The sequence below is a fragment of the Chiloscyllium plagiosum genome, unplaced genomic scaffold (assembly GCF_037043375.1).
Source record: "Chiloscyllium plagiosum isolate Xiang-an unplaced genomic scaffold, Cpla_swu_hap1 HiC_scaffold_17, whole genome shotgun sequence".
Lineage (NCBI taxonomy): Eukaryota > Metazoa > Chordata > Chondrichthyes > Orectolobiformes > Hemiscylliidae > Chiloscyllium > Chiloscyllium plagiosum.
The window spans coordinates 20633137-20657342 of record NW_028270155.1 but is presented as its reverse complement, the minus strand read 5'-3'; positions in this window follow the sequence as shown (position 1 = coordinate 20657342).

Below are 24206 nucleotides of genomic sequence, written 5' to 3'. Positions count from 1 at the left end.
TTTATGCCAGAAAAGAACTTTTATTTTTTTCCACAAAACAGATGGAGATTTAGATAGTGACAATTCATCTGTTAGACACAAGATAGCTAGCTCTAGTTTTCCATATTGAGTCATGATGTGTTTTGCATAAGTTTCTTGCTCTCTAAAGACAACCTTTTTCCCTGAGCATTAAATATGAGCAGCATTTCTCAAATTCTTCACACAATGCATTTAACATAGCAGAAGTGCCTGGAAAGATTTATTTCTAGCTTTTATTTTCATTCATACAATTGTCACTGTAACTTTTTTTTCCCATTCCTGATAGTTTTCCCAAGTATAGCCTGAATGCCTCCCGTATCGTGAGAAAAATTCAACAAAAAAATGTAACCTTCACTGTGAACCAAATTTCCTTCGCAACTTGCGTCAAAGGGGTATTTTACTTTCCCAGAATTTAATTTTGGCAAAAGCAAGTTCTCATTTTTTTAAAAAGATATTGCTAATTCAGTGCCAGCCTCAATAAAAGACCTGGGTGTAAGTTGGACCTTGAAATTGGTCCTTACAAAGATTAATCAGCTCTTGATGAATACAGTATAGAGGAGCAATTTGAGACTTAAAGATTTCAAACATTAAGACCAGTTTTGCTTTAATCTCTGAAACTGTCGCATTAACAAATGGTGAACAGGTGCAAAAATATTCTCTTTTCTTTTCTCCTCCCAAAAAAAATCCTATATTCTTATCTCTCCTGAAGGCATTGATGTTAAAAAAATTTCAACTTGCTTCATCTTGCATTCCAGATTGCCTGCTTGTTATAGATGCTACTCATTTATAATTTCTAATCAAGCTATTCGACTACGACTGGCTTCACAACCAAGCTTCACTCCTATTTAGCTGGGCTATCCATGAATGTGCAACATGGGAGACAGGAAAAGGGAAATTTTACCTACATACCACAAATTAAACACCTCAATAAGAACTGATTTTATATTCGTTTTTGTTATGTGAACATTGTTGCGATATTGAATTCATTGCCCATCCCCAATTGCTTGAGGAAATAGTGGGCTTCCTTCATTTCAGTCAATATGTTCTTAATAATAGCAAGTCCTTAAAGCACCCATAAAGAGATCTCATGGAAGTCACCAGCTAGTGCCCAACTAAAGTGGAAAAGATACATTTGACACAGCATTGGACATATCGAGAGAGTCCATCTGAAGGCATCAAAGAGCACATAACCTTTCAATATCTCATCAATCCAATCCTCCAAGCACCACACATAAGAAGGATCACTGGACCCGAAATGTTAACTCTGCTTTTCCTCCACAGATGCTGCCCGACCTGCTGAATTTAGCCAGCAATTTCTGTTTTTGTAACACACATATTCCTGTGTGAGACAAAGTCTGTAGATCACACAATTGACTCAACAGTCACGTGAGACCCTATGAGGCAAGGGAGAAGCAAGTAATCCTCAAGTCCAAAGGACACTCCCATGGTCCAAAGATGTGCAGGTTAGCGTAGATTGGGCATGCTTAGTGGCCCAGAGTGTCTAGGGACATGCTGACTGGGTGGATTAACCATGGGAAATGCAGGGTTACAGGGATTAGGTTGGGGAGATGCATATGTGTGGGTTGATCTGCAGAGAGTTGGTATGGACTCAATGGGCCGAATCGCCTGCTTCCAAACTGTAGGGATTCTATAGATACTATGATTCTAAGAAGAAATAAGGGCAAGATTTGAGACTATTCACCCAGTGCTATGAAGGACCAACAACATAACTCTAAATCCATCTGTATGTTACTTCAAAAAACACTCACTTTCGATAGCTAACCATATTCTGGAGTCAAGGCTTCACTGTTCACATCTGTTCTTCCCTTTGAAAAGCTGCATGATTTTATTCTGCCCAGTCATTCAACAGTTTTGACAAACTCCGAGCAAATACACTTGTCTGTTTGTTTCTGATTTCGAGCATTTGTGGTTCTTTGTTTCTTTTTAAGTTCCTTATTCTGTTGCCTTCTTTAAATTCATTAAAAAGAGTGTGTGAATGAGAATTGTTGAAAGAGAGATCAGTTACTGCTTTTCTTCATCAGTTTACCTCTGTCTGCTTTTTTATAGTATTTTTATTGTCAGGACATTTGAGGGTTTTGTATCCTAAGTCAATCATCTGAAAAAAGTGAACTGCCGATGCAGGAAAGGCTGGGCACAGTTTAAAAACAGTCTTGCATTAAGCTGAGACATGAATAATTACTCTTGGGTGAGATGTTAGGCTGAGGCCCTGCCAGTCCTTGCAAGGATACATAAAAATCCCAGAGCCATTATTTAAAGAAGAGTTGTCTCTGGTTTGCTAGCCAATGTTTAATCTTAACCATCATGACTGAAAAACAGATTATCTGGTCATTGTCACAGTGCCATTTCTAAGAGCTTCCTATGCACAATATAGGAAAAGATACAAAAGGACTATACGATATCAGCTGAAAACTTCTTGTTCACCCATTCACATTCTCAGGAAATCATAAAATACACAAAAGTAATTTTGAAATGGAGCCACTGTGATAATGTAAAGCACTTTACAATTTTAATTTCTAACTCGATCAATAGGTCTCACACAGTAGAAGTCGCAAATATGATTGTTATTTGTATCAATGATACTGAATGGGACCATTCAGAATTGAAGGGAACAAGTCCCATCTCAGATAGGAAATTTTCCACTGAGCTCTTCCCAGTTCTGCAATTGCTAGGAACTTGCTCTTAAAATTGCTTCCTTATTGGAACAAGATATTAAAATAATCTTCTCCCCAGTGCCGATAAACAGAAAATTGCTTGTCAATTTTAACTCTTTTTAATTCTCTTTTCTCCATAAAGCCCTGTGAATTGTAGACTGCAGTTTGGGAATGTGAAGGGGACAGGAGCTGAAATGTTTTCAGCTGTTCCACACAACTGGGGTCCATTTGCAAGTCTTAAACACCAACTGGGCCACGTTTGCCCTTGGCAGATTGTTTTTGACACTTGGCTCTGATTGCTATTTAACACTTGTAGGAGGTATGTTGCAGAAGACAATTTCGCACAGGAGTTGAAATACATCTTTCCATTCCTAGAGAGATGTGAGTCCTCACGCTTGGCTGTACAGGCTTCCACCACCAGCCTTATCCTTCATGGACATTGTTGCAATGTATCTATTTTACAAATATTGTCTGGAATAGGAAATTTACATGGCTTGATGAATGAAGAGCATTAACACTGACAAACTGTAAATAAACAAATTCTCTGTACTAGGAACAAGGAGCACAGAAACAGGAGAAGGCCATTCAGCCCTTGATATTGTTTCACCACTAGACTAGCTCAAAATCTATGACTTAACTCCATGCACCTTCCTTAACGTCATGGCTTTCTTGAACAAATCTATTCATCTTAGTATGGAAATATTCAACATTTCTCGATTCAATAAATTTTTGGGGAGGAAGTTTCACGTTTTGATTCTCCTTTGTGTGAACATTATCTCTGAACAACCTAGCTCTAATTTTTAAGATTATTCTTTCTCTGTTCTGGGCTCTCCCAACAAACAAAATTGTTTTTCTCTATCTTATGAGCTCCTTTAATTATCTGAATCACCTGAATCAAGCTTAATGACCTTTTAATCCTTGAACTTCAACTGAATGTATTCTTGTTTTATGGAATTGTTGGCTTTCATGTTGCCATTTCAACCTAATTCAACCTAGTCACAAATGGCTAAAAATGTATACCTGAACAAAAGCTCAGAAGCACACTGCTCTCAAATACCAAATTGGACAGTGGCAAGAGGATGCCTCTATTAAATAGAAATAGGCTTCGCTTCACATATAATATTCATTTTTATCTCATATTTGTTGGATTTTACATGTCATTCTCGCTCATTTCTAAATTTGAAAAAAAATCCTAGTAAGCCTTTTTTGTTGCAACAAAATATAAATTATTATGCAGCATAAATTAAACTCCTATCTACCTTTGTACTTTTCATTAGCACTTTGTTTTTATTTCAGATCTTCCAAGAACACAGGATTTTTAAAAATCTTTCCTGAAAGGATTTCACTCAACTTTATGTAGGCTCACTCTAGAATTCAATAGAGTCATGGACACCTGCATAGACTCAGGTTGACTCTCCAAAAGTTTATTTTACCTGTCCACTCAAATATACAACTGTCTTTTGGGCAAAATATTCCCTTTATGGCTTTGATAGGATTTTAAACACCAATTCTGCTCAAGTTTGGTTCTGAGAAAGTTTTTATGTATGAACTGGGTCCCACCAATGGATTTATATGTATTGAAATGCAATCCTGAGTTTGAGGGAAGAAAGAAAATGGCAAGAAGAATGTCTGTATTTACGAAACATTTGATATAAAAACAGAACATGTTAGTTGAAGCTGATAAGGAGGGTGAAGGAAAAAAGCAGTTGAATGTATCAATAGATATTATGATTAAACACAATATTATGTATTGACCTTTATTATAATGCAGACAAATGCCACAGTCAGTTTGAAAATCACACACACCAGGTTATCACACAGTAGCTACTGCTTCCAAAAAAACCTGATGGACTATAACCTGGTGTTGTGTGAGTTTATTTTCTCCACCCCAGACCAACACTGGCACCTCCACATTACAGTCAATTTGCACACTGCAAGGTTCCACAAGCAGCAGACGAAATGAGTGAGTCGCTGAATCGTTTCTTGTGAAGCTGGTTGTGATAAAGCTTTATTGGTCTGCATATCAAGAAAATGCCTTGTTCTTCTGAGCAAGGGAGCATTCCAGTTCTCTTCGGTGTCTAAGTCTAGAAGGCGAAATAGATGTGATGGGAACCGGGAAATCCATCACCGCTGCCAGTCTTGATTAACACACTCAAGATAATCATCATTGATTACTAGGCAGGAAAAAAATGGAGTTGAGGCCAAGGTGAAGTTAGTCATGGTTGTGTAAAATGGTGGAATAGACTTGAGGAGCTGAATTGCCTACTCCTAGTTCCTATGTCCTATAATGTGCGAACACTAGATGAGAACTTATCTCAGTCACACTAACTGTCCAGTTTCATACACCAAGGATGGTTGGATGAGATAACAGATGGCTGCCCTTTCCCATAAAGCATTGGCTAAGTATAAGACACCTCAAAAAGAACAGAGAGGAAATGACAATAATTAAAGGAAGTGATTTAAAAAACACCTGTGCACCTGCATGGATTCTCTGTGGCCTGTTTCTTACCCTATAAACAAACACCAAGAAACATTTACATTGTGATTTGGAGACCTTTCACTGTACACCTTTATTCCTGTACTCGAGTACACACAACAATAAAATCTAATAAATAAATAATTTAAGTTTCATGTAACAATCATTGACAATGACAATGCAACCTTTATGGATAACTTTGAAGTATAAAAGGTAACCACATCAGGAAATAAAAATAGCGGGATTAGAATACATAGGAAGTTATTTTTGACTGGCACAGACCTGATGAGCCAAAAGGTGTGCTGTAGGCCTGTATGACTCTCAAACTTCAGAGCCCTGCTAAAAGGCATTGAATAGTCTAGAATCAGGAAGGAGTTAAAAAAACCTCCATTAGTAATTCACAGATAAGTTTCTATTTATGAGAAAATACAGACTGTGCTTTGCAAAAATTAAATCAATACATCATTCTGCACCAGGCTTGGGCACACAATATATTTGAAATATTTCCCATTAAATAATATCTGCAACATGCGTACTTGGCTTGCTGCCTGTCAGTTAAGGGTCGTCTTCAATGGAGGTATGTAAAGCTTTAAGTACTTGCAGTGAGATGGTTCAGGCTTGAACTATGCACAAACTAGCTCTCCTACTATTATGCAGAATGTTTGTGTGTGTGTGTCGGGGGTAATGGAGAACCCCTATGGAGCACCCACTATAACAAAAACTGGCCAAACACCAAACACCATTTTAACTCCCTTCCTGGAGAACCTCTCCATCAAATCCGGAACAAATGCCCTGGAGACCTAAGACATTTGTGTCTGGCAAATGATTGGAAATGCTCAAACTCTGCATTCCTACCCAAACAGCAAGAAAGAGCTCAAATGTTTACACCCGCTACATAATAAAAATTGCCCGAAATTTTGACCTACCCGATCTGTCAAAAAAGCAATGAGAATTTCTAATGCAGCTGTATGAATCTTATTATATTCCTGTTTGTATCAATGAATACTGTATGATCTGTTTTATGTGACCAGTTATCTAGATAGATAAATGTTGAAAATTGCAGGAACAATATTATTAAATAACATTGTACCTGCCAAAATATGAGTTCCTGCAGGATGCTTAGTTTATTTTTCTTCTGTTTAATCTCAGTTCAAAGAGCACACTGACCTCCACAAATGTTATCAATGAAGCTCCCCAAGATGACAAGCCAGGGAGGAAGCCGCATGTAAACTGAGCTCTTCTCCGCCCAGGCTCAGCTGTGGCCAGTGAGATGCATCCTCTAGAATATTCTAGTGGCTATGTTACTGGATTAGCAATTCAGACAGCATCATGGAATTCACAATTCCATGAGAGCCATTTGAGCACTTAAAGTTCAATTTCTCAAAAAGTGTCAAGTTGTTTTTGAAAACAAAAACAGAAATTGCTAGAAATATTCAACAGGTCTGGCAGTATCTGTGGAGATAAACCAGAGTTATCGTTTCCAGTCTAGTGACCCTTCTTCAGAATTAATGGCAGCAAGGAAAAATATGGGTTTTTTTATGCAGACGATAAGGTGGAGGTGGGGTAAGGAGTAAACGACAGGTGGAGGTAGAGCCCAAAGAGAGAGAAGAGCAGTTGGACAGAAAGGAGTGGAAAACGGTCAGTCTAGAAGAACCTAACGACCATAAGTTCTAAAGAAGCGTCACTGGGCCTGAAATGTTAACTGTGATTTATTTCCACAAATGCTGCCTGGACCTACTGAGTTTTTTTCTATAAATTTCTGTTTTAGTTTCTCATTTCCAGCATCCATAGTTCTTTTGGTATTTGCCAGGTTTCTTGAAAAACCTAACTAGTTTAGAGAAGGAACCTCTAATGTCTGGTCAAAATGTGATTCTGATATGCCACATTAAAAATGGTTGCCGTTTAATTATCCTGAAACAGGATAGCATGGCCATTCAGTTTTATCAAACTACTAAAGAGGAGAGATCATTATCACTTAGTCAAGACCATTTGGTATTGGACAATAAATGCAGGATTTTCATAAAATAAATGAGTTTGATTGTGGGATAGCATAGATATGAAGCCACCCCTTTTTTCAAATCTCTGCCTTCAAAGATGTGTCAAATCACATCATTTTAAAATATTTTCTTGAAAAATACATATATCTATGTCTTTTAACACATCTGCTAACTGACATTTTTTTAGCCTTACATCTTCTCCTGTCCTTCCAAAGCCATTACCTCTTGCCCTTTTTTGATGCTTTATTCTGATGGTATTCCTTCAGGTGTGTGTTTCCTCAGTATTTTACTAAGGTGACCATCACAGCTAATCCCAATACTTCATTCAAGCTTACTTTGTGTAAGGTCTCTTGTGGTGCAGTGGTAGTGTACCTGCCCCTGTCCCTGGACCAGGAGGCCCAGATTCAAGTCTTGCCTGCTCCAGAAGCATGTAATAACATCTCTGAAAAGGTTGATTAGAAAAAAGGTTAATAAAAAGAAAATTGCCTTATGAAGGGCCTCTTGTGGTACAGTGGTAATGGCACTGCCTCTGAGCCAGGAGTCTCAAGTCCACCTGTGATAGAGGACTGAAGTAACATCCCTCAGCAGCCTGATTAGAAAATTTCATCAAACATACTTCTTATCAAGGCTACTTGATATTTTTCTTTCCCTATCTGGCATTAAGAATCCCATTTGTACACAATCTACAAATTTCTTCTGGAGATGAAATTAACTAAGTTACCATCTGCCTGTCAGGTAAAGATAAAAGATCTCTTAATAATAAGATCTCTTAATAATATTCATAAATGAATAGGAGAGCGCTGCCCTGGCCTAATAGTAATCCCTCAAGCAATGACTGTGAGGAAAAAAATCTGGTAATTGCCGTACTCTTCATGGTGAAAGCTTGCTTTAAGCAAATCAGTCACCAAGTTTATGACAGTAGAACAGTGGCTACAGTTCAAAATGGCTCATTGTCTGTAATGTGCATTTGAGATATCCTGTGGCTATGAAATATAAAATGGAAGCTCTTTCTTTACAATTGATTGACGTGAGGATTGTATTGCTGTCCTGATTAATTTTGTACTTACCTGGGCTAAGAATTAGAAAGGAAACTAAATGAGGGCAAGAAAAGGATTGAAAAATAAGAAAATAAAACTTTTTAAAAAGCATTCACTTCAGTTATTGACCTTCACGAACGAAACTTGTCAAAGCAGATGTTAGACATCCATGGAAATATTTTCAGATCGAAAATGGCAGTAGGTACAAAATACAGAAAGAGAACCTTTCACTCCCATTTCAAATTATAATCAACTCAGAGGAATTCATAAGCCCTGAATGGTTCAGCACATGTGCACTGTACATTTGTGCAGCATAAACCCCTCTATTTTGTCTGAAGACATTTTTTTTTCCTCAATGGACTCTTTTACTCTTAATTGTAGCATGGAAAAAGAAACCTGTCCAAAGCATTTTTGATTCATTCCTATTTATAAATCGCAAAGTATATTTTCACTTAGAGAACTAAAATGTGCTTTGCTGGAGCCAAATGGACAATTTTACCAAAATATGTTGAACAATTTGCAATATTTTAATTTAAGTGCTCGATTACCGGCATGAGCCATCCGTCAGCTTAATCATGCAGTGTTCATTGAAGCAAAAAATAAAGAAACTTACGGGGGCAATGAAAATAACATTTTGTAGTGTGATTTGGTTCCATTATATAACAATTTACAGGGCACATGTTGTAAAGATCAGAATGTGTATTGTGAATTTGATAGTTTATAAAGTTTCAGTAATATAGTTAAGGTAGACCAGTCAAAACAACTCTTCCAATGAAGTACCACGGAATATTCATTGCAGTTATCAAACAGCATTATACACATCTGTATTTTTCACTGAGAATCTGAATATTGGTGACAGTAAGAGCTTTGCAAAATGTACGATCAATGCATTGATGTCACAATCTTGTCTCACTCAAGCTTTTAATTTTCCCTGCTCAAAGCTGAAAAAGTAAACCTCGCTTGATAGTGGATGGATGTAACAGTGATCTGATTTTGCATGGACTCTGTACAGTGGCCTGAACAGTAAAACGTAACTCAAGGGCTTCAAGCATTTCAGGACAGTGAGTGAGTTGGCCAGGAGGGTGTAAGGGCAAAAGATAGTCTTTGTGGATCATGGATTGATATGAACTGATACTAAAATAGAACCCAAGCTATAAACAAATGTAGGGTTTATTGGGGGACAGGGGTGGTGTTAGTCATGGGTTAGCTTGAGTTCATATTAAATTGGCATGATAGTATTAGGAACATAAAACCATGAGACATAGTAGCAGATAGGGCGGCACAGTGGTTAGCACTGCTGCCTCACAGCTCCAGAGACCTGGGTTCAATTCCCGCCTCAGGCGACTGACTGCGTGGAGTTTGCACGTTCTCCCCGTGTCTGCGTGGGTTTCCTCCGGGTGCTCTGGTTTCGTCCCACAGTCCAAAGATGTGCAGGTCAGGTGAATTGGCCATGCTAAATTGCCCGTAGTGTTAGGTAAAGGGGGAATGGGTGGGTTGTGCTTCGGCGGGGCGGTGTGGACTTGTTGGGCCGAAGGGCCTGTTTCCACACTGTAAGTAATCTAATCTAATCTAATCTAATCTAATCTAGACCATTAATCCCAATGTGTTTACTCCATCATTCAATGAGATCATGGCTGATCTGATAATGTGAACTGCATTTCCCTGCCTTGTCCTATTTGCCTCAATTCCCTCAATGATCAAAAACCTAACTTATTAAGCATTGAATATGCTTAATAACCTCTGTGGTAAAGAATTCTGCAGAATAACTACCCTCAAATAGAAAAGAATCTCTTTATCTATGTTATAAATGGGTGTCCACTTACTCTGTGAATGCAAAAGTGACAAGGTCTATGAGGCGCGTAGAAGGACAATAGAAAATAGACAATAGACAATAGGTGCAGGAGTAGGCCATTCTGCCCTTTGAGCCTGCACCACCATTCATTATGATCATGGCTGATCATCCTCAATCAGTATCCTGTTCCTGCCTTATCTCCATAATCCTTGATTCCACAATCCTTGAGAGCTCTATCCAACTCTTTCTTAAACGAATCCAGAGACTGGGCCTCCACTGCCTTCTGAGGCAGAGCATTCCATACACCCACCACTCTCTGGGTGAAGAAGTTTCTCCTCATCTCTGTCCTAAATGGCCGACCCCTTATTTTTAAGCTGTGCCCTCTGGTTCGGGACTCACCCATCAGCGGAAACATGTTTCCTGCCTCCAGAGTGTCCAATCCTTTAATAATCTTATATGCCTCAATCAGATCCTCTCTCGTCTTCTAAGCTCAAGGGTATACAAGCCCAGTCGCTCCAATCTTTTAACATAAGATAGTCCCGCCATTCCAGGAATTGACCTCGTGAACCTACGCTGCACTCCCTCAATAGCCAGAACGTCTTTCCTCAAATTTGGAGACCAGAACTGCACACAATATTCCAGGTGTGGTCTCACCAGGGCCCTGTACAGCTGCAGAAGAACCTCTTTGCTTCTATACTCAATTCCTCTTGTTATGAAGATCAGCAAGCTATTAGCTTTCTTCATTACCTGCTGTACCTGCATGCTTGCCTTCATTGACTGGTGTACAAGAACACCCTGATCTCTTTGTACTGCCTCTTTTCCTAACTTGACTCCATTTAGGTAGTAATCTGCCTTCCTGTTCTTGCCACCAAAGTGATAACCATACATTTATCCACATTAAACTGCATCTGCCATGCATCTGTCCACTCACCTAACCTGTCCAGGTCACCCTGTAATCTCCTAACATCCTCCTCACATTTCACCCTGCCACTCAGCTTTGTATCATCAGCAAATTTGCTAATGTTACTATTAATACCATCTTCTATATCATTATGAAACTATCACTGTATTCTAACAGATGAAAGGCTTAACAGACAATCAATTCTTCAATGTATAATTTCAGTTACATGACACTGCAAATTTTTGCTATAAATTCTGTGTTACGATCGAGCCCTCCACAATCACCTGATGAAGGAGCGTCGCTCCGAAAGCTAGTATGCTTCCAATTAAACCTGTTGGACTATAACCTGGTGTTGTGTGATTTTTAACATCATTAATATATATTGTAAAAAGCTGCAGTCCCTGCACTGATCCGTGCGGTACTCCACTGGTCACCGCCTGTCATTCCAAAAGGGAGCCATTTATCACTAATCTTTGTTTCCTGTCAGCCAACCAATTTTTCAATCCAAGTCAGTACTTTGCCACCAATACCATGCACCCTAATTTTGCTCACTAACCTCCTATGTGGGACTTTATCAAAGGCTTTCTGAAAGTCCAGGTACACTACATCCACTGGATCTCCCTTGTCCATCTTCAGAGTTACATCCTCAAAAAATTCCAGAAGATTAGTCAAGCATGATTTCCTCTTCATAAATCCATGCTGACTCTGACCTATCCTGTTACTGCTGTCCAGATGTGTCGTAATTTCAACCTTTATAATTGACTCCAGCATCTTTCCCACCACTGAGGTCAGACTAACTGGTCTATAATTTCCTGCTTTCTCCCTCGCTCCTTTCTTAAAAAGTGGTACAACATTAGCCACCCTCCAATCTGCAGGAACTGATCGTGAATCTATCGAACTCTGTAAAATAATCACCAACGTATCCACGATTTCTAGAGCCACCTCCTTCAGTACCCTGGGATGTAGACCATCAGGCCCCGGGGGCTTATCAGCCTTTAGACCTAACAGTCTCTCCAACACCAATTCCTGGCAAATATAAATTCCCTTCAGTTCAGGTCCTTCAGCCACTGTTACCTCTGGGAGATTGCTTGTGTCTTCCCCAGTGTCTTCCCCAGATCTGAAGTACCAATTCAACTCTTGGACATATGGAGTCATAGAGTCATAGAGATGCCCAACCCGTCCATGCCGACCAGATATCCCAACTCAATCTAGTCTCACCTGCCAGCACCTGGCCCATATCCTTCCAAACCTTTCCTATTCATATACCCATCCAGATGCCTTTTAAATGTTGCAATTGTACCAGCCTCCACCACTTCCTCTGGCAGCACATTCCATAAACGTACCAACCTCTGCGTGAAAAAGTTGCCCCTTATGTCTCTTTTATATCTTTTCCCTCTCAACCTAAACCTATGCCCTCTAGTTCTGGACTCCCCCACCCCAGGGAAAAGTGTTTGTCAATTTATCCTATCCATGCCCCTCATGATTTTGTCCCCTTACCATGCAGACACGTGGAGAATTTGCAAACTTCACACACACTGTCACACAAGGCTGGAATTGAATCTGGGATCCTGGCACTGTGAGGCAGCAGTGTTAACCACTGAGCCACCATGCTGCCCCACCATGGGAGGTTAAATTAATACTTATGGCTTGTATTTTAAGTTTAATCAAGAGACATAGCTCAATAAAACTTATAATCAAAAAAGAACCCACTCTACTCACTACTGCAGACTTATTTTAAGGCCCATGCTTAATACATCTGCTTCTGTGCTGTAACCTTTCCCAAACGGGTTCCTCCAAGATTAGTTGTGGATTTCACTGTTTTTTTAATTTTCCCAGACGCACTCCGATGCCCAGCGATACATGAGTTCAACAGCAAAGGCAGTAACTGCTAATTCTGTCAGTTAGCAATATGGATTTCTTTCTCTCTCTTTCTCCTGCACTGACCTCACCATGTGCTTCCTTTGTCTGTTCTTCTCCCTTTTAAAACTGCTGTTGTTTTGACTTTTTTTCTCCAAAGTTCCAAAACAGCAGATGAAACAGTAATTGCTGCTCTTGGAATTCGAGGAAATCACTTCCGCCACCTAAAACATCTCAAAAAAGGAGCAGCTGTTACAGCCAGAAATTTTTCCCATTCACCATCTTGGATTACCCAGAATCCTGGCATGGAGTACATGAGAGGCAACAAAGGAGAAATGAGAGGCATAAGGTGACATGAATTGCATGGATGGATCATGAAGGATGGATGGGGGCATGAGATCGTGGTTGTTTTAGATTTTATTGCTTATTTTATGACTTTGTCCTGAGTACTGAATAGCCTCTGTGACTGTCTCTGAACCATTTCCAGAGGCAATGGACCTGTCTTCAGTAAATATCTCATCCCCAACTCCTACCCTGGAATGAAGCCAAGACCATTTTGTTCTCCTAGTATATTGTCATGTCTTATCTTATAAGAGTATGCCAATAATCATGCCCCATAGTTCTACAAACTATCACAAAATCCAAAATAAACCACCAATCAACATCCCCTTTAAGCTGTGCAGTTCCACCCACAGTTGAACACGCACCCCCAATCCCTCTCCCCAAACCCTACCCCCTTGCTCCCATCCCACCCCACACACTTAATTTCTGTGAACAGACCTGACGGACTCACAATGGCCCACCTCCCGAATGTGCTAAATACTCCCAGACCCTTGACTTATGCCCATACATCTCTCCAATCGTGTTAGCCCTACACCTTGGACTGGCTGCTATGGAGCCAAAACACTGACCATGATCCACTCCCTAGACAGCAGAGGCATAGAACTCCCGAACAATGAAACTCTGACCAATGTCTAATTGTGGCTAATGTCCTTGAATAGTATGGAAGGTACTCTTCACTTTCTGTGCCAGAATCCCCTGAACCCCATTGAGAATTACTGACCTGAGAATTGGATATAAAGCTGCCTGCTTCCTTGCACATGCATCTATTTGCTGCGTTAGCTGATGGCATATGGAACTGGTAGTACATTGTCATTCTACAAGATGTGTGCCTCCTAGGCTGAGGACTGCTTCGCAACAACATAAGCTGCCTGTTTGTGAGACTGTGCTAATTGACACAGCAAGGTAAGGCAGGGATGCAGTGACCATACAGGGTAGATGCTAAGCATGTGAGTGCTAAGAGAACAAACAAGTATCCCTGAGGTGCAGTCTGGTCTCGAGTGCAAGCTGGATGCCAGAGCCTGTATGTAAAATGTCCCTGCTGCAGCCTTTCAATGCCAATGGTTGGTACACTTGCATTGCCAGTGCATCAGAAAAGTCCCAGAATAGTTGCGAGGAGTTGATAGATGCTAGATGCCAATGCTCATGGATGAGGGTTGTGTGTATCCATTATCTGTGCTCTGGGCTGAGTTTGGGCATCAGAGGCATGTCTGTTGTTCAAACAAAGTGGCCAGCTGAATTCCAGCTATGAACTCTCACTTCCTTGTCGAGATTTCAGATGTTGAATTTTTTTGGTGAGTCAAATAAAATGGGGGCTCAATATTAAAGAGGCAAGTTGTGTTACTAGCAAGACATTTAACAAGCAATAATCACCATCAATTGGCATCTCTTTGCTGCCTGGTGAGAATCTCACTTTACCATTCATGAAAAGCACAAAAGATGGGAAGAGTTGCTCCTGACATTGGCATCATACTTGTTGCCAGTTCTGCCACACAGCTTGCCATAGCTCACGTCCTTCAGACCCCCATAAGATTCTACCCTCAGCATATCTTTCACATGGTCATTTGTTTGAACAGCAGCATGGTAACTTTATTGAGAAGAGAAACAATAACTTTTTCTGTTATTGAACTGTGTTGTGTCATGTTTGTCAAATGACCAGCTCATTATTAATATAAATCAATGTAAAAGTTACACAGAAATATGAGTTTATTGCAAGTTCCTAATATCTACATGCTGAGTATTTTCTGCTTGCATAGTTGTTACTAAAATGATAATATTATCAAGTCTACTTGCTTAACATCTGGAGAAGCTCATATATATTTGCCAGTTGTCAACATCTTCCGATAATTTATACTGTCACTTACTCCCCCTTCTCCTCATCTATTCCGTTCAAAGTTAGCTTTTGCCCTACTCACCATCCATAAGCATCAGGAATCTGAAAGAAGTATGATTCCTGGTAAAGGTTTGCTTCTAATAGGCCAATTAGGCTTTGTTCAACAATTATGTACAACTTGTCACTAATAAGTTGCTTTTACACATTGCTGGTTTTTAGTTGTCTCTTGGAGAGGGTATGTGGTGAATGTCTCCAGTCACCTCATTAATGCCCATGGTATAATATATTGGTGCCTGTGGGAGATTCTGTGGAATCTATGGAGACTAACATATCTATACATTTACTGTCAGGAAGTCAATACCTCAGCAAATTCTTGTCTTGTCTTTTTTCATTAACACCATTCCACTCAAACCAAGCTATATTGATTCCATCTGGTGTTGTCAGAAGATGCTCTTTATCAAAGCCTAAGAATAATTCACACCAGGATAATATTTGTTGGTAAATTATCATAGATCTAACTAAGCAACAATCTGATGTTAACAATTGAGCATTGTTAATAAGCTTGAAAAGTATATCTATTTGATCATTTAATGACAATGATCACTGTTTTTTTCAATAGGAGGCACTTTAAAAATTGTCTGCAATGTTTAATGAAACACTTTCTTTTCACATAGAGCTTTCAGTTTCAGTTACCTGTTTGATTCACTACAAGAGGATCTGGCGAGGATCTTTGACTCCTCACTCTCCACGGGAGTCATACTGGATGATTGGAAGGAGGCGAATGTTGTTCCTCTTTTCAAGAAACGTAATAGGGAAATCCCTGGAAACTACAGACCAGTCAGTATCATGTTTGTGGTCAGCAAAGTTGTGGAAAGAATTCTGAGGAATAGGATTTATGACTATTTGGCAAAGCATAGTGTGATTAAAGACAGTCAGCATGGCTTTATGAGGGGAAGGTCATGCCTCACACATCTTAATGAGTTCTTTGAGGAGGTGTCAAGACAGGTCGACGACGGTCGAGCAGTGGATGTGGTGTATATGGACTTCAGCAAGGCATTTCATAGGGTTCCCCATGGTAGGCTCATTCATAAAGTCAGGAAGTATGGGTACAGGGAGATTTGGCTACCTGGATTCAGAATTGGCTGGCTGACAGAAGGCAGAGAGTGGTTGTAGATGGAAAGTATTCTGCCTAGAAGACAGTGTTGAGTGGGGTCCTGCAGGGCTATGTTCTGGGGCCTCTGCTCTTTGTAGTTTTTATAAATGACTTGGATGAGGAGGTTGAGGGGTGGGTTAGTAAATTTGCAGATGACACAAAGGTTGGAGGTGGCGTCGATAGTATAGAGGGCTACTGCAGGCTGCAGCGTGACATAGACAGGATGCAGAGCTGGGCTGAGAAATGGCAGATGGAGTTTAACCTGTATAAATGCGAAGTGATGTATTTTGGAAGGTCAAACTCGAATGCTGAATATAGGATTAAAGACAGGATTCTTGGCAGTGTGGAGGAACAGAGGGATCTGGGTGTGCAAGTACATAGATCCCTCAAAATTGCCATCCAAGTGGATAATGTTGTTAAAAAAGCATATGGTGTTTTGGCTTTCATTAACAGGGGATCGAGTTTAAGAGCCGCAAGGTTTTGCTGCAGCTCTACAAGTCCCTGGTGAGACCACACTTGGAATATTGTGTCCAGTTCTGGTCGCCCTACTATAGGAAAGATACAGGGGCTTTGAAGAGGGTGCAAAGAAGGTTTACCAGAATGCTGCCTGGACTGGAGGGCTTGCCTTATGAAGAAAGGTTGAATAAGCTCAGACTTTTCTCTCTGGAGAAAAGGAAGACGAGAGGAGACCTGATCGAGGTGTACAAAATAATGAGAGAAATGGATAGAGTCAATAGCCAGAGACTTTTTCCCAGGGCAGGATTGACTGGTACGAGAAGTCATAGTTTGAAGATATTAGGAGGAAGGTATAAAGGAGACATCAGAGGTAGGTTCTTTCGGCAGACAGTTGTGAATGCATAGAATGCATTGCCAGCTGATGTGGTGTAAGTGAAGTCATTGGGGACATTTAACCAACTGCTGGACATGCACATGGATAGCAGTGAGTTGAGGGGCACGTAGGTTAAGTTAATATATTTGACATTAGGATTAAGTCTCAGCACAACATCGTGGGCCTAAGGGCCTGTTCTGTGCTGTACTTTTCTATGTTCTCTATGTTCTAAGAGCATATGAGATTATTAAAACTGAGGAGTCCCAGTGGGTTGAGATTGCTAACTTCTATTTTTTTTTATCCTGAGTAAGATGATCCATCATAAGTGGCAGAAAGTGAGGACTGCAGATGTTGGAGATCAGAGCCGAGACTGTGATGCTGGAAAAGCACAGCAGGTCAGGCAGCATCCAAAGAGCAGGAGAATCGATGTTTTGGGCATAAACCATTACTGAAGAAGGACTTATGCCCGAAACGTCGATTCTCCTGCTCTTCAGATGCTGCCCAACCTGCTGTGCTTTTCCAGCACCACACTCTCGATCCGTCGTAAGTTCCAGCCAACAGGCAGGTTTGACGTAATCAGGTAGAAATGAGTTTCAACCCACTTTCAGGCCCAAATTTGGTTTCAAATGTGAAGTGGAATCCAAAGGTGCAAGAGTCACCTGAAATTAATTCTAAGAATAATATAATATAAATTGGACTTGATGATTGTATGGTTTGTGACCATTCAAGGATGAGTGGTCAGTTGCCCTGGAGTCAGTTCACACAAAGTCAGAGTTTAACTTTAGTCTGCCAGTGGATCACAGATATGGTTTGGAGGAAAGGGTAAGAGAAAGAAAAGCACGAGTAGAATAATATTGAACCAGCCACTGCTGGTTGCAGAATTGGGAATTACGCCCATTAATGTAATATCTCTTTAAACTGGCACTCAGCTTCTTATTGACAAATGTGTGGGACTTAATGACTGCCTTCAGATGAGAAGCTTATAAAAGTGTCTGAAGTAAACATAGTGTCAGAAGTATTTCTCCCTTATGTAGGCAACTCTAGGAATTAATCATTTTATCATCATTTTCTACCTTGTAATTGAGCATAATGAAAACCAAAATTTATCCCAAAGCAGTTTTGCATGACTCAACAGCTAAAGCAGGATTCAGCTGGAGTCTAATTTGCTATAACTTTCTCTGATTTTTATTCTATTTGTTTGGCTGTTTTGTTCAACTGTTGGATTTGTTGACAGATGTTCTGTAATGTCTGGAGTTGGTATGCCTTGTGTCTGCTCAGACATTTAGGTCATTTTTCACTTCATTCTTAGCTCCTCAGAACCAACCATCGATATGTACTTATTTTCCCATCTGCATTGCATCTGTCAATGTTAACTTTACCTGTCATTGATCTACTCACTTACTTTGTCCAATTTTTTTTTAGAATTTTGGAGTATTCTCCTTCAACTCCATTATCCCCTCAGTCTTGCGTTAACTGTAAATTTGATCACTTTGCATTGGCCCATATTCTTCTGTTAAGATAATGGTGAGGTTAACAATATTCACAATTACTTGGGCATAAAGGGCTCAACAACTTCATGTACCACCCAGATGCACATTAAATCCAAATATAAAAAGGTTTCTGTCAGAATTACAGTTATTCCACTGTTGGCTTAGAAACAGCATTCCTGTCCAGATCATCACTAAAATTCTTCAAAGTCACTGTATTTCCACGGGAGATGCCCAGCACAAAGAAAGGTAGTTGTGGCTGCAGGAAGCCAGTTATAATGACTCAGATGTAATATGAGACTTTAACAAGTAGATAGACCAAGGACATGAAGCAAGATTCTGGCATCAGGTCATGACAAATATGAACAGAAATTAAGATTGAATATAGAAAGTGAGAAATTTTCATGGAATTAAGCCTGTGGTTTACATCTAATTGAGGAAATCCTTTGTCTATCTGACCCTTCTCTCAAAGATACCCTTCCTCATACAGGGTCTGCTTGCCTGCTCCAACTGCCCCAGGTCAATGCTCTCCATACCAGTTACCACCTGGTAAAGAGCGTGACCACTGAAGAGGCTGCATCTGGGAAATAGCCTGTTTTCATGCTGGTAAGTGTGGGTTCAAGACTCTCAGTACACCAGTGATGTGGTCACAAAGACCATGGTAAAATCATTCCCAGTGTTTATGTCACAGCTGAACATGTATTTAGCAGCACGAGACCATGTGCATGACCATTTCCTGTCCTCCTAATTCATTATTTAAAGGGCTCGACCAAATTTTATGTGAGGCACTTCTGACTTTTGTTTGAGTTTGTCGGAGTACTTTTGTGTTGCATGTTTGAAGGTGTTTCACAGAGCTGTTGCTGATAATCAGGGAGCAGGATTTTTTAACCAAGGTGTAGGGACTGTGGCTGCAGTATCTCTTGGTCCGTAGCATATGCATGAAATAGAGCAAAAGTAGCATACAGGACAAGCTCAGAGAGGGGGTGCAGAGGGGAGGAGGACAGCACCCCACCAGAATATCTTACCCACAAGGGTTTATTTTTTGGGACCACATCACCTGCTTCCATCTAGCCTAGGGTCACAGTAACATCACTGAAATAGTAAATTAGAGCCCTAAGTGACTGTTAGAGGTTAAAGGTTTAAATCTCACTCTGGCAAATAGTGAAATGTGTATTCATATTTTTAAAATCCATTATAAAGGGGAATAAAAAGCTGGTCTATTGGTAACCATGTAACTTCTTTCAATTGTTTTAACAATCTATCTGATTCACTAGTATGCTTTGGGAAAGGATACTTGCTATCCTTACCTAGTCTGGAATACATGTGACCCCAGACCCACAGCAATATTATTGACTCTTAACTGCCCTTAGGGCAAAAGAGATGGTCAATAAATGCTGACTTAGCCAGTGATGCCCTCATCTCATGAATTATTGCGTTTTAAAATCCTGAGTTGATCCAGTTCTATAAGGAGATGGTTTGGCAAGGAGAATCAGGATGTTGAGGTTTCCATACAACTGCTGCTCTTGTTCTTCTAGGTGGTAGAAGGTAGAGGTTTGGAAAATGTTGTTCAAGAGGCTTATCCAGTTTCAAAAATACATCTCCAACATGGCACATACTGCTGCCATTATGCAATAGTGGTGGAAAATGCTTAAGATAGTAGATGGGGTGCTGATCAAATTGGGTCTTTTGTCCTCAATTGTGTTGAGCTTCTTGAGTGCTGTCAAAGCTGTACTTATCCAGGTACATAGAGATTATTCCAATACATTCTTGATTTATACCTTGCAGAGGGTGAAGAATCTTTGGAGGGTCAGAAATTGAACTACTTACTGCACAGTTCCTCGCCTCTGATCTTCTCTTGGAACCACAGCAGTTACATTACCAACCTGGTTAAGTTTCTGATCAAAGTTAGCCTGAGGATGTTGATGGTTATTCAATTATGGTAACATGACTGAATTGGAAACACAATTTTGATTTGCTAGATCCATGCTGAATCGGTCCCACTTAACATGCCAGTAGCTCCATAATAAAAAGGCAGGGTATTCTCAGTGTGAAGATAGGTCTTTATGATGGCCATTCCTTCCAATACTGGCAAGGACAGATGTGTTTGTAACAGGTAAATTGGTGAAGGTGAGTTTAAGTAGTTTATTTTTCCCATTTGTTGTTTCGCTTACCATTGTTCACAACCCCTGTCTGGCAGATATGAACTTCTGTACTTGGGATTATCACGTTATCATTATGGATTCTTCTTTATGTTGGCTGTCAATTGTTCCTCATAATGCCCTTTTGTTTATCCAATATGCCTTTTTCATCTCCCTTCCTGTCTTCTTGAATTTTCTGTATTCCTCTTTGCACTCGTTTGTTTTTCTACCTGATACCAATCACTAGCAAATTATTTTCTTCTTTATTTTAATTCCTATTTTTGTTTTAATACAGGGAGCTTTGGATTTGTTCCTTTTCTTTAGGGGGAATATGTTTTGACTTTGACTTTGTTTGCCTGCAGATATTCTTGCCAACCTTTTGATCCTGAAGAAGGGCTTATGTCCGAAACGTCGATTCTCCTGCTCCTCGGATGCTGCCTGGCCTGCTGTGTTTTTCCAGCACCACATTTTTCAACCTTTTGATCCAGTCAATCTGACCCAGCCCTGTTCTGGCTCCAGTGATATTAATTCTCCCCTAGATATCTATTCTTACTTCAGATTGCTTATTGTCCTTTTCTATCATTGAAGGTTTAGGCAAACTTACAATGCGATAATCACTGAATCTACTTGACCTATCTCATTTTTCAGAACCTAGAGTGCAAACAAAGACAGAAATTGTTGGAGAAACTCAGCAGGTCTGGAAACATCTGTGGAGAGAGAAACAGAGTTAATGTTTCAAGTCCAGAGACCCTTCTTCACTGATTTTTTGTTTCAGATTTCCAGCATCCACAATTCTTCGATTTTAAATAAAAATGCATTCTTTCATGTTGGATTAGATACCTACGACTGTAGAAAATGAGAAACAAAATCAAAAGTTGCTGGAAAAGCTCAGCAGGTCTGGCGGCATCTGTGAAGAGAAATTAGAGTTAACATTTCGGGTCTGGTGACCCTGCCTCAGAACTGAGGACCCAAAATGTTAACTCTAATTTCTCTTCACAGATGCTGCCAGGCCTCTGAACTTTTCCAGCAACTCCTGTTCTTGTTTCTGATTTACAACATCCGTAATTCTTTTGGTTTTAGTGCTGTAGGAAGTGTTCATCAACACAACCTTGGAGTGTGTACCCTTCTCCATCATCCCATTAGGCTTCCATTCGGGTATTTGAAACAGCAGTAAATTCTCCAAAATTGAAAAGATTTTGAGGAATATGTTCAAAGATTCAACCTACAATGGAAGAAATCTAAAGAACAAATTCATTGCTCTGGTCCTTTTTTGAAGAGGTCTATTCAATAATATTTATTGTTTTATTATGAAATTCTCTCTTTCCACCACCTCCCGCTGTTTGATGATTGGGTAACTCCCAACCAGCTTCTTCCTGTTTTCCAATATGAAAACAAAGACAACCTGTTCCCTTTGTGGGCTGACTCTGTGGAGATCCCTGTAGTAATGGGTTTCCTTCAGCCTTGGGAAGCAGGTTTGGTTGCAGCATGATGGACTTCTAATTCCTTCAATTTTTATATATAAATATTCATCACATCTTCCTTAAAGTCTTTAGATATGGCATTTAGTTTTTTGAATCATGTTGTTTAGTTGCACATTGTTTTATTGCGTTTTATTGAGGTGTCCAAGGACTGCACTTTCACAATTAGCAACTGTGCGCAGTTATTATAAATTCGTCACCAAATAACAGTAATGGACAGGACTTTTTATCAGTTACAAAAATACATGCACATCAGAGAAATGCACAAAAAGCAACTGTACTAATGTTCTGAATAAGCTCTCCAGAAAATCATTAGTATTTTTATAGAAAAACAGATTAATCACAAAAAGGTTAAACATTGATTTTTTTTCCCCTTTAAGAATTGTTGTGTCTGGATTGTCAATAATTCAAAAAAAGCATGCATTCTTCACTCATGGTCCAGCATTAAAGTCCTGCCTAAAATTGATGGCTAATCTTAAAAACAAATACTATCATAGAACATAGAACATAGAAGAATACAGCGCAGTACAGGCCCTTGGGCCCTCGATGTTGCGCCGACCAAGCCCACCTAAACTACACTAACCCACTATCCTCCATATACCTATCCAATGCCCTCTTAAATGCCCATAAAGAGGGAGAGTCCACCACTGTTACTGGCAGGGCATTCCATGAACTAACGACTCGCTGAGTGAAGAACCTACCCCTAACATCAGTCCTATATCTACCCCCCCTTAATTTAAAGCTATGCCCCCTTGTAATACCCGACTCAATACGCGGGAAAAGGTTCATACTGTCGACCCTATCTAACCCCCTAATCATCTTGTACACCTCAATCAAGTCACCCCTAAACCTTCTTTTCTCTAGTGAAAACAGCCCCAAGTGCCTCAGTCTTTCCTCATACGATTTTCCTTCCATACCAGGCAACATCCTGGTAAACCTCCTCTGCACACGTTCCAATGCCTCCACATCCTTCCTATAGTATGGCGACCAAAACTGCACACAATATTCCAGATGCGGCCGTACCAGAGTCTTATACAACTGCATCATGACCTCAGGACTCCGGAACTCAATTCCTCTACCAATAAAAGCCAGTACGCCATATGCCTTCCTCACCGCACTATTTACCTGGGTGGCAACTTTCAGAGATCTGTGTACATGGACACCAAGATCCCTCTGCTCATCCACACTACCAAGTATCCGACCATTAGCCCAGTACCCCATCTTTTTGTTATTCTTCCCAAAGTGAATCACCTCGCACTTAGCTACATTGAATTCCATCTGCCACCTTTCTGCCCAGCTCTGCAGCTTCTCTATATCCTGCTGTAACCTGCCACATCCTTCCTCACTGTCAACAACTCCTCCGACTTTCGTGTCATCCGCAAACTTGCTCACCCAACCTTCTAACCCCTCTTCCAGGTCATTTATAAAAATGACAAACAGCAATGGTCCCAAAACAGATCCTTGCGGAACACCGCTAGTGACGGCACTCCATGAAGAAACTTTGCCATCAACTACTACCCTCTGTCTTCTTCCATCCAGCCAATTCCTAATCCAAATCTCCAACTCACCCTCAATGCCATATCTCCGTATTTTCTGCAGTAGCCTACCATGGGGAACCTTATCAAACGCCTTACTAAAATCCATATATACCACATCTACCGCTTTCCCCTCATCAACCTCCTTCGTCACCTTTTCAAAGAATTCAATAAGGTTTGTGAGGCACGACTTGCCCTTCACAAAACCATGCTGACTATCTTGATACAATAAGGATACATTTTGCCCCCAGAGGTTTGAGCTGAAATGCCATTGCTGAGTAAACTCTGCCTTTGTCATGCTCTAGCCTGTGAATTCTTGATGCCATCACAGTTTTCCAAAAATGAAAATTATTACAACCCTCAAGTAAACAACATTGCTTATTTTGATTGATGGAAAGCAAGTATGAAAATTGTTTTATGTTGTCAAGTAGCTTTTAAAGGTTTATACTGCCAAATGTGATCCGATATTTACTGAATCCTTCATTGTGTCGTGATTGACAATACCATTATAACCGTAATATTTCTTTTTTAAAAAAAATCACTCCTGGGATGTGGGCATTGTTGGCCAGGGTAGCATTTATTGTCTAACCTTAGCTGCCCTTCAATGATGACAGTGAGCTGACTTCTTGAATTGCCACAGTCCATAGGCTCACCCATAATGCC